We start from the raw sequence: 12,256 nt of genomic DNA, 5'->3' as shown, positions 1-12,256 counted from the left end.
CTGTTCCTGGTAATCTGTATTTTAATTTCTGTCTCCATGAGCTTGCATATTCTCTGATATTTTCTTTATAATTACCATGGGGCTTAAATTTAACATCTTAAATCTATAGCAATGCTGTTTGCTTTGATAATAATTTAACTTTAAAAGTTTAATTGAAAACACAGACTGTTCCTATACTCCTCCAACCCCCTACCTTTATGTAATTCTTAGCACAAATTACATGTTTGTATGAGTTCAAGACTGATTTTTTATTACGCTTACGTGTTTGTCTGTTAAGTCCCGTAGGAAGCAAAAAGTGGGGTTACAAAGCAAAAATACAATAGTACTGGCATTTATATTACTCCTGTCATTAACCTGTTAGAGATCTTTTATTTCTTATGTGGCTTCAATCTATGTCTACTGCCTTTCCTTTCAACCTGCAGAGCCCTTCAGCTTTTGTTTATCTGGAAATGTCTCAATCTCCCCCTTATTTTTGAAAGGCAACGTTTCCAGACGCAGAATTTTTGCTTGGCAAGTTTGCTGTCAGGACTTTAAATATGTCAGCCCACTGCCTTGTTGTCTTGATGACTTCCAATGAGAATTCAGCACTTAATTCTCTTGAGGTTCCCATGTATGTGACACGTTGCTTCTCTCTTGTGGCTTTCAGAATTCTTTTATTTTTGGCAATTGAAATTCTGATTATAATATTAGATTATATTTTGTATTATAATATCAAAGTATTTTTATGTTTACTATATAATATCAATACCCCATGGAATGGGTCTTTTGGATTTCTCCTTTTTGGAGTTCACTGAGTGTCTTGGATGTGTATATTCATGTCTTTCATTAAAGTTTTGGAATGTTTTCAGCCATTATTTATTTGAATATTTTCTCTGCCCCTTTCAATCTTTCTCCTTCTGGGACTTCCACATGTGGATATCGGCACATTCGATGGTGTCCCACATCAAGTTCCTCAAGCTCTGTTTTAGTTTACTTGGCTGCTTAAGCAAAAGCCATGCATTGGGTCAGCTTAAACACTAGGAATTTATTAGTTCATGGTTTTGAGGCTTGGAGAAAGTCCAAATCCGGGTATCATCAAGGCAATGTTTTCTTCCACAGACTGGTGCCTTAGGGCTGGCTGCCGTTGAACATTGGTCCTTGACTCCTCTGTCACATGCCAGTTGTCTTCTGGCTTCTTCCTTCTTTTCTGAGTTGCATTGACATTCAGCTTCTTACTTTCTGAAGCTTCCTCTCTCTTGTCTGAAATTCATTCTGCTTGTAAAGGACTCCAGTAATAGGATTAAGGCCCATCCTGATTGAAGTGGGCCACATCTTAACTGAAGTCATCTCGTTAAAAGTTCCTACTTAAAACGGTTTACACTCACAGGAATGGAAAAAAATTTAAGGAAATGTTTTCTTGGGGTACATAACAGCTCCAAATAACCATAGGATCTGCTCATTTTTCTTCATTCTTTTTCCTTTCTGCTCCACAGATAAATGATTTCAGTTAGTCTCATTGCCAAGTTCTATGATTATTCTCTGCTGACTGTACCTGCTCTTTTCAAATTTTATTATTTATTTCTTATTTATTTTTATACCTGCTCTTGAATTGCCTCTAGAGAATTTTAAATTGCTGATACTGTGGTCTTTCGCTCTGTTTCATTCCTTTTCATAATTTACATCTCTCTGTTGATATTCTCTTTGTGTTTATCTATCCTTTTCCTGATTTCCTTTAGTTTTCTTTTGGTTCTTTGAATATATTTAGGATCATTTTTTAAAAAGCCTTTGCCTACTGTGTTCCAAGTCTGGTCCTCTTCAATGATGATTTCTAACGTTTAATCAGTTCCTTTGCCTGAGCAATTATTTCCTGCTTCTTGATATGTTTTTTCATCTTTTGTTGAAACCTGGGAATTTTAATATTTTAACGTGTCATTGCTGGAATTTAGACTCTAAGATGTCTATTTCTTAAGCTTGTATCCAGCTATTATGACAGAGCTTTCCTTGAATGCCAGGAGCTAATAAAAAAAAAGGAGGGGAGAAAGAAAACATCTTTCCCAATCTTTGTAGATTGACTTGTGCAAATGCTCCCCTCCAGGGCTTATCCATTTAATGAGTTTAGAAAATAGCTCTAGGCTAAAGTGTAGGGGCTTCCTTAATCCTTTCTGTGCATGTGTCTTGTTTAGGACATGTGCATGTGATCCTAGGAATTCTCCTAGTTTATTTAGTTCCAAATGTCTGTCCTCACTAGAGAGTAGTTTCTTTGTGGTTCTGGGCGCTGAACTATATGTTCTACAGTCATCAGTCTTTGTCCCAGGCAGCACAACTTGATGGCTCTCCCACCACATTATTTAGGACAGCTTTGGGAACTGCCTTCTACACACAGGGTAAGTTCTGGGTTAGTGAGTCAATCAGGCCGCTACCAGATGGATTGGGCAAGATACACATGCTCCCGGTGTGTGCACAGGGTGCTCTGCCCTTCCAGGAACAGAAGCGGGTCTTCCCTGGGAGTGTGAGCCAGCTCCAGGCCAAGTTGGTAAGGGGCTGAGGAGAGGCCAGTTAGGGCACCAGGAGATCTCACCATTTTTAAGTAGCCTTTTTCTCCATTTGGTACTTGCCCTGTTTTATTGATAAGGCATTTGCATGTCAGAAGATGGGAGATAAATCCAACAAAAACACAGGGGCTTTTACCTCAATGAAATTTCTAGGTGTCCAGTGGTGTGGGGTACGTTGAAACGTCCCTACTAAGGTGAAGGATAAGCTGTTGCATCTGGCCCCTCTATGATCAAAAGAGAGGCACAGTATCAGTTGGCATCTTCGTATTTTGGAGACAGCATGTTCCTCATCTGGGTGTTCTACTCAGGCCCATTTGCCAAATGACCAGAAAGCTTCTGGTTTTTAGTGGGGACAGGAACAAGAGGAAGTTCTGCAATGTATCCAGTCTCACATGCAAGCTGCTTTGCCACTTGGACCATACGATCCAGCAGACCCAGTGGTACTGGAAGTGTCAGTGGCAAATAGGGATGCTGTCTGGAGCCTTTGGCAGGCCCCTTTAGCAGAATCACAATGCAAACCCTTAGGGTTTTGGAGCAAAGCCTTACCGTCCTCTGGAGCTAACTACTCTCCTTTTGAGAAACAGCTTTTAGCCTGCTACTGGGCCTTGGTAGAGAGTGAACGCTTGACCATGGGCTACCAAATTACTTAACTAACCTGAGTAGCCTATTGTGAGCTAGGTGTTGTCTGACCCACCAAGCCATAAAGCTCCATGCACAGCAGCACTCCAACATAAAATAGAAATGGTATATCAAAGATAGGGCTAAAGCAGGTCCTGAAGGGACAAAATAAGTTCCATGAGGAAGTGCCCCAAATGCCCATGGCCACCACTCCGGCCACAATACCTTCTTTTTCCCAGATCAGAACTATGGCCTCTTAGGGAGTTCCTTATACTCAGTAGACTGAGGAAGAGAAAATTTGAGCCTGATTTACAAATGGCTCTGCATGATATGCAGGGACTACCCAGAATTGGACAGCTGCAGCACTACTGCCCCTTTTTGGGATGTCCCTAAAGGATAGTGATGAGGAGAAATCCTCCCAGTGGGTGGAATTTCAAGCAGTGCACCTAATTGTTCATTTTGCTTGGAAGGAGAACTGGTCAGAGGTGCATTTGTATATTGACTCATGGACTGTTGCTGACAGTTTGGCTGGATGGTAAGGGACTTGGAAGGAGTATGATTGGGAAATTTTGTCAAAGAGATCTGGAGAAAAGGTATGTGGATAGATCTTTCTGAGTGGACAAAGTACATGAAGATATTTGTGTCCCGCGTGAATGCTCACCAGAGTGTGACTTCAGCAGAAGAAGGTTTTAATAATCAAGTGGATGAGATGACCTGTCCTGTGGATACAAGTCATCCTCTTTCCTCAGCCACTCCTGCCATTGCCCAATGGACTCATGAACAAAGTAAGCCTGGTGGTAGGTATGGAGGTTGTGCATGGGCTCAGCAACATGGACTTCTACTTACCAAGGATGACCAATCTACAACCAATGCTGAGTGACCAATCTGCCAGTAGCAGAGACCCATACTCCATCCCTGATATGGCACCATTCCCCAAGGTGATCAGCTTGCTACCTGTTGGTAGGTTTATTACATTGGACCACTTCCATCATGGAAGGGGCAATGATTTGTTCTAATTGGAATAGACACATACTCTGCATATGGGTTTGCCTTTTCTGCATGCAATTCTTGTGCAAAAATTACCACGCATGCACTTAGAGAATGCCCTGTCCATTGTTAAGGTATTCCACACAGCATTGCTTCTGACCAAGGAACCCACTTCACAGCAACTGAAGTGCAGGAATAGGCACATGCTCATGGAATTCTCTGGTCTTACTATGTTTCCCATCATCCAGAGGTAGCTGGGTTGATAAAACAGTGGAACAGCCTTTTGAAAACCCAATTATGGTGCCAAATAGGTGGTAATACCTTACAGAGCTGGGGCAGTGTTCTCCATGAAGCTGTGTATGCTCTGAATCAGCATCCACTCTATGGTGCTGTTTCTCCCACAGACAGGATTCATGGGTCCAGGAATTAAGTGGAGGAAATGAGAGTAACACCACTCCCTATCACCCCTAGTGATCCACTAGGAAAATTTTTGCTTTCTGTCCCTGATACCTTAAGCTCTGCTGGTCTACAGGTCTTAGTTCCAAAAGGAGGAGTGCTCCTACTGGGGACACAATGATTCCATTGAACAGAAAGTTAAGACTGTCACCTGGCCACTTTGGGTTTCTCATACCACCAAATCAAAGGGCAGAAAAGGGGATTTTTGTTCTATCTGGGGTGATTGATCCTGAAGCTACACAATGGAGGTAAAGAAGAGTTTTCTTGGAATGCAAGAGACCTGCCAGGCTGTCTCTTAATACTATAATGTTCTGTGATTAAAGTCAATGGAAAACTGCAAAAATCCAACAACCCAATCCAGGAAGGACGGCTAATGGCCCAGAAACTTCATCAGTGAAGGTTTGGGTCACCCCACCTGGCAAAGAACCATGACCAGCTGATGCTTGCTAAGGATAAAGGGAACTTGCTAAGGTAGTAGAAGAAGGTCGTGATAAATATGGGCTATGACTGTGTGACCAGTTACAGAAATGAGCCTTGTGATTATATGAATATTTCCTCCCTACTTTGTTATGAGTATGGTTGCATTTGCACATAAGCAAATATCTTGTTTTCCTCTTATCATATGACATAGATTGTATTATTCATGTTATAGTATTTAAGTCATAGTATATAAAGTTCAAGAGTGAATGGTACCTAAGAACTTGCACCTTATTCTGGAGAGATGTAGTGCATTTCCAGTTGTACACAAGATAGTTGAGTATGTGTCTGTTGCTGTGTTGGTTTTGGAATTTAAGCATGTTTCAAGGTGCTGTGTATAGCTGCCAAGTAGCCAAGAAGTGGACTGTGATGGTTAAGTCCTGGTGTCAACTTGGTCAGATGATTATGCCCAGTTGTATGGTCAGTCAAGCACTGGCCTGATCATCGCTGCAAGGATATTTCCTGGCTGGTTGATAAACCAGAAGTCTTATGCATTAAATCATCAGTTGGTTGATTGCATCTGTGATCAACTAGGGCATGTCGCCACCAATGAGAAATCCAATCAGCTCAAAGCTTTTTTTTTTTTTTTTTTTTATGTTAACATGGGCAGGCACCGGGAATCGAACCCGGGTCCTCTGGCATGGCAGGCAAGCATTCTTGCCGCTGAGCCACCGTGGCCTGCCCACAGCTCAAAGCTTTTAAGGAAAAAAAGAGACTTTTTTCACTGCTTCTTTAGCCAGTGAGCCTCTCCTGTGGACTTCACCCAGACTCTTCATCAAAGTTGCCAGCTTCACATTCTGCCCTATGGATTTGGATCACACTTGCATGAGACACCTTTATAAATGTCATATTTACAAATACCTCCTATTGGTTCTGTTTCTCTAGAGAACCCTGACTAATACATTTCTCTCCCTTTTTTTGGGGGGGGTGGGTGCATGGTCTGGGAATGGAACCCAGGTCTCCTGCATGAAAGGTGAGCATTCTACCACTGAACCACCTGTGCACCCTCACATCCCCTTATTTTTATTTATTTTTATCCTTATTTTTTTTTACTCATCTGTCCATACGCTTCATGAAAACAACATCAGACACAGGGTTTTCACAATCACACAGTCACATTGTAAAAGCTATATAGTTATACCATCATCTTCAAAAATCAGGCTAGTGGAACACAGCTTAACAATCTCAGATACTTCCCTCTAGCCACTTCAATACACCATAAACTAAAAAAAAGATATCTATATAATACATAAGAATAACCTCTAGGATGATCTTCCAAGTCTGTTTGAAATCTCTCAGCTACTGAAACTTTATTTTGCCTCATTTCTCTATTCCCCTTTTGGTCAAGAAGGCTTTCTCATTCCTGTGATGTTGGACATATGCTCATCCCTGGGAGTCAGGTCCCATGTTGCCAGGGAGGTTTACACTCCTGGGAGCCATCTCCTACATGCAAGTGAGGGCAGCGAGTTCACCTGCCAAGTTGGCTTAAAGAGAAAGGCCAGATCTGAGCAACAAAAGAGGTTCTCTGGGGGTGATTCTTAGGCACGATCATTGCTAGGCTTAGTTTCTCCTTTGCAGGAATAAACTTCATAGGGATGAGCTCCAAGATTGAGGGCTCAGCCTATCGAATTGGTTGTTCCATCGCTTGTGAGACTACCAGGAATTCCTGAGGTGGAGAAGTTGAATATTTCCTCCTTTCTCTACAGTGCCCCAAGAGTACTTTGCAAATACTTTTTAATTCTCTGCCCAAGTTACTCTGGGATATATCATGGCATCACATTAACCTGTACAGACTAACAAATATCACACCCAATTCCAGATTCTATGTAACTATGGTGTTCAAGTAAACTGATCATACAATTTAAATTAGATGTCTGCACAACTCTTAAGGAAAATAAAAAAAAATCCTAATTTCTACTATTTTCAACCTATATATTTTTAAAAGTCTAATATTTCCTTAAATTACATTCTCCAACCTATTTATAAGGGTATGTATATGAAGATTCTTTGGTTGCAAGCAACAGAAATCAATTTAAGTGAATTTAAGTAAAAGGAAATTTTACAAGAAGAACATGGGGTGGTTCAGTCGAGCTCAGAGATCTAGATGGCATGAACTAATGGATAATCTCTTCAAGGCTGTGCCATCAGAAAGTCTTGGCTAAAATCTTTTCTGACCTTGAGTTACTCTTCTCAAGATTCAAATCCCAGGAGAATCAGCTTGGCCTGGCTTGGGTCCTAGGCATAGAGCTTGACCAAGGGAGCTGAGCCACTTGATGGGCAGTCATGGCGTGTGGAATTGCGGAGTGGTAATTTTCCAAAGGAAAAGGTGGCGCTATTACCAAGAGAAGGGAGAAGAGATCTGGAAAGCCAAAAAGAACGAATTCCACCACAAAAGTCTTTGGAGAATTTTATGACATATTAAGGTATTGGATATTGCAGACTTTCTTCCTTGAAATCATTTATTTTCCAGAATTTGGACATTGGAATATTTCACAAACTTAGGATTGATCTAATTCTTCTCCATGAAATTCTTAGACAAGTGTAAAATATTTACCCATGAGGGTAGGGGCAGTGTTTGTATTGTTTGCTGCCATATCTTTTGCACTTAGTAGACACTTGATAAATATTTTTGGAATAAATGGATCAATAAAAGAATGAATCCATGTAGCCTAAAAAAGAGAGAGCTTTTATGTGAAAGGACACATCTTTTGGAGAAAATTTATTTAAAAAGAAAACAGATTGTGCTTTCAGAATATGTAGAACCCTTGAAACTTTTGGAAGGAAAAACTGCAATAACCATTTCCCTCTGTTTCTACTTTCAACTTATTGCTTTTAACTATCCCTAACATACTATATAATTTACTTATTATCTGACTTACTATGTTTGTCGCTGATCTTTCCCTTCTAGGGAGTAAACTGCACAGGGTGGGGAGCTTTGCCTGTTTCATTTATTGCTAGGCTTCCATTATGTGCTCAGTAAACATTTTTTGAATGGATTAATAATATGCAATTTACTTATTATTATAGTGATGGTTAATTAGATGTCTTCTCTACTAAAATATAATCTCCACTAGGTCAAGGTTTTCTGTCTGTTTTGTTCACTGATCTATCACAAGCACCTTGAATTGGGCCTGATATAAATATTTTTAAACTGTGTGTGTGTGTGTGTGTAGGTCACATTTCATTCTTTTTCCTAGTGAGTATCCATTGGTTGAGTTTTTGTTTGTTTACTTTCTTTCTACTGTCTGCTTGTTTGTTTTGTTTTTGGAAAGTGCATGCGCCAGGAATCGAACTCGGGTCTCCCACATGGCAGGCGAGAATTCTACCACTGAACTACGCTTGCACCCTCTGCATTTTTAATTTTAAATAAATATTTGATGAATGAATGAAATTATTTTAATAAGTAAACCCATTTATGCCCCCCAATTATAGAAATATAATTAAAAGTTATTTAGAATGCTGCTAACTTGAGGCTTTAGTATATTTCCATATTAAGATAGTTTTTATAAAAAATGTGTTCTATAAGACCATATTATTATTTGCTAAGTTCTCACAGAATTTGAGCTCTACCAGAATTTATTCCCAGCATCCAATCCAGGATCAATGTCAGGAGTGGGTACTGGTTGAGCTCCTTCTTCGTCAAGTTCATAATACAAAAAGTTATTTATGGCATTTAATGAAACTTTCAAAGTTTCTTTTAAAACTATTTTTCTGTAATACCTACTTAAGTTACTTATTAAAAGTAAGAGTCAGTTGTTCCCATGTTCCAAAGATCAGTTAGATTGTTAAGGATTATGTACTCATATGCCTATGAAAATACAATAAGTATTAAAGAGTACAGCCAGAATAAAGGAAATCACTCCCTAGAACCAGTTTTCTTATCTGTCTCCAAAGGTAAACATACTACCTAAACAACAGCTGGAGCAATGCTCCGTATCTAATTATTAAGAGTGGGTGGACTCTTCATGAAATTTTTTCTAGGGGAGTCCAAGAGGTCTAATTAAGCCATTGTAATTGGAAATAATTTTCTTCCCTGCAAAACACCTATTTCAGAGAGAAAGAACAGGACTTTATCTGTCTTTTCATTATAGTTGTCATTTTACAAGTAAAAGAACCAAAGTAAAATGCCTTTTTTGTTGTTGTTACATAATTGCCAGCAAAGTATATAAAGAATGAATCTATATCTGAATTCTAATCTTGTGAAATGGTTTCCACTATTGAAAAGACTGGCCCATCTAAGTTGGACATCTGTGTATTGTTCAAATGTGTATGAGACTATGTAGATAGGGGCTGGGGGGTTGAATCACTCACTTGTTCAACTAATACTTTTTGACACATTGCCACAGTGTCAAGGAGACAGCAGTTAACAGGATGACAAGATCCCTGGCCTCATAGAGCTTATAATCCAGTAGGGACACACATTATGCAAAATAACTACACAAATTGTAAAATAATTGTGATTTAATATGTGCTACAAAGGGGAATACAAAGTGGAATGAGAGCATGTAATATGGGAACTTGACCTAGTCTGGAGGGTGAGGATAAGTTTTCCTTGAGAAGGTGGTGTTTAAACTGAGATACAAAGGATGAAAAAGGAATTAGCCAGGTATGGAAAGAGTGGTGGAAGTGAAAGAGGGAAGATTGGCAAGCACATTCCTTGCAACAAAAAAATAGATTGTATGAAGGCCTTGAGGTATAAAGAGCATGATACTGTTAGAAAACCAAAAGAAATTCCTATTAGTGGTGAATAAAAAGTGAGAAGGAATTAACAAAAAGACAATCCAATTTTAAAATTGGCAAAAGACCTGAAGGATATCTCTCCAAAGAAGATATATAAATGTCTAAAAAACACATTAAGATATACTCAGCATCATTAATCTTTAGGGAAATACATATTGAAACCACAATGAAACATCACTTCACACCCACTACAATGGATACCAGTAAAAGAAAATAGCAAGTGTTGGCAAGGATATGGAGAAAATAAGAGCACTTTTACATTATTGGTAGGAATGTAAAATGGTGAAGTCACTGTGGAAAACAGTTCAGTAGTTAAACACAAAGCATATACCCCTGTAATCCCACTTTGAGGTACTTATTCAAAAGAATTAAAGCAGAGACTTGAACTGATATTTGTACACTGATGTTCATAGAGACATTATTCACCATTAACTAAAAGGTAGAAGCAACCCAAATGTTCATCAATATTTGAAAGGATAAATAAAATATGGGATAACATACAATGGAATATTATTCAGCTATAAGACGGAATGAAATTCTGATACGTGCAACAACATGAATGAACCTTGAAGACATCACATTGAATGAAATAAACCAGTCATGATGGATAGATATTGTATGATTATGGAGACCCAGGACCTGGGCCCCCTGCATATTGAAAATAAGTTACTGCACATAGTTGTCTACATAACCAGGACAGAAGTGAAAGGAGACCTCCTCAGGAGGTCATCAGACCTCCTCAGGAGAAAAGAATGTACAGATGGTATCATACACAAAGCATTAACATTTCCCTCCTTCAATCACTGTTGATAACAAACTTCCAGACGCCTGTGTCACAAGACCCTGCTGAAACTCTGTTCTCACACCCTATGGAATGTCTTGTCCTAAACCTTTATTGGTTGTCCCTTGCACTCCTTGCCCCTTTGAGGAGCACTGTCTTTCATTTTCCAGACAGCCACCACCCAGGAAAGATCTTCTTTTGTTCATAAGTCCCAATAAAATCCATGCCCAACTCTTTGCCTAGCATGTTCTTTGGTTGTGGGGCTGCACCAACTGGGCTTTTCAAGAGCTGGGTTGGAACAATGACTTACATGAAATAACTAGAATGTGCAAATGTATGGAAACAGAAGGTAAAGTACAAGTTGTCAGAGGAAGAGGGAAGGGAAATGAGAAGTTAAGGCAAAATGGGTACAAGGTTTCTATTTTGGGTTGATGGAAAAGTTTTGATCATGGATAGTGGTGATGGGAGCACAACATTGTGAATGCGATTAATCCCACTGATTTGTATGTCTGGGAGTTGTAGAGATGGAAAGTTTAATGCTGCATGTATGTTTACACATGTAAAAAGAGAAGGAGAGAGAGAGAATGAGACTATAGAGTCATATATGATCTTGGATTGAATCTAATAGGAGAATTCCCCAAAAGACTTTACTGGGACAATTGAAAAGAATGAATTATAGCCTATATGCTTTATATCAATGTTAAATTTCTTGAGCTTGATGGCTATACTTAATTGATTATATAAATGAATGATCCTGTTCTTAAGAAATATATGTGTGTGTGTGGGGGGGTGCAAGTGGTAGAATTCTTGCCTGCCATGTGGGAGACCCAAGTTTGATTCTCGGTCCATGCGCTTCCCCCCAAACAAACAAACAAACAAAAAATTCAACAAAGGTGCTGCAATAATGGGATACACACATGGAAAAATAATGAAATGTGACCCTACCATATAGCATAATAAAAGAGAAAAGAAAAAAAGAAATGTACGTGGGAGTATTAAGTGTTCAAGGCTACTGATGTATGCAACCTACTCTCACATACTTAGGAAATAGATGACAGATAGATAGATAGAGACAGACAGACAGACAGGCTGATGTATATACATAGATAGATGGATAGACAGAATGATACAACAAATGTGGCAAAATGTTGAAAGTTGGTAAATCTGAGCATCTGGGTAGGGGTTTACTGGATTTCATTGTATTTGTTCTGCATTATTTTTGAAACTCTCTTGTAAGTGTGAAATCATAAGAAAATAAAAAGTTAAAAAAAAAAAAAGAAAGCATGGAGGAAGAGGAACAGGGACAGAAATGGAAAGGTTAGCAGGGGATTCTTGGAGCCCTTGATAAATATTTTGGATTTTATCTGAAGACAACAAGAAGTCTTTGAGATATTTGCAAAGAAGTAACATTGTGTTATTAAAAGCTCCTTTCTGGCTCCTGAGTGGAGAATGGACTGGAGATGGAGTAGAAGATGAGGAAGCCATTGCAATAATCCAGGGAGAGGTGATATTGGCCTAGACCCAGGGAGTGACAATGGAGAAAGAGAAAAGTGAACAGAGATGGAGAAGTGTTTTGGAAATAGAATTGTCTGAACTCGTTGAAGGATTGAATCTATGTGTAAATGAAAGAGACAATCAATGTTGATCTTTAGGCTTGTTGAGTAAC

General features: G+C 39.1%; 1 long non-coding RNA gene across 1 annotated transcript in view; it reads right to left on the bottom strand.

The window, feature by feature from the left end:
• The window catches only part of LOC143649952 (uncharacterized), a 130,536-nt gene that overhangs the window by 3,072 nt on the left and 115,208 nt on the right, over positions 1–12,256 (bottom strand). The window lies entirely within an intron of this gene.

Source organism: Tamandua tetradactyla, chromosome 11 (assembly GCF_023851605.1).
Source record: "Tamandua tetradactyla isolate mTamTet1 chromosome 11, mTamTet1.pri, whole genome shotgun sequence".
Lineage (NCBI taxonomy): Eukaryota > Metazoa > Chordata > Mammalia > Pilosa > Myrmecophagidae > Tamandua > Tamandua tetradactyla.
Note: the sequence above shows the minus strand (reverse complement) of the source record. Positions and strands in the feature narration are given on the sequence as shown.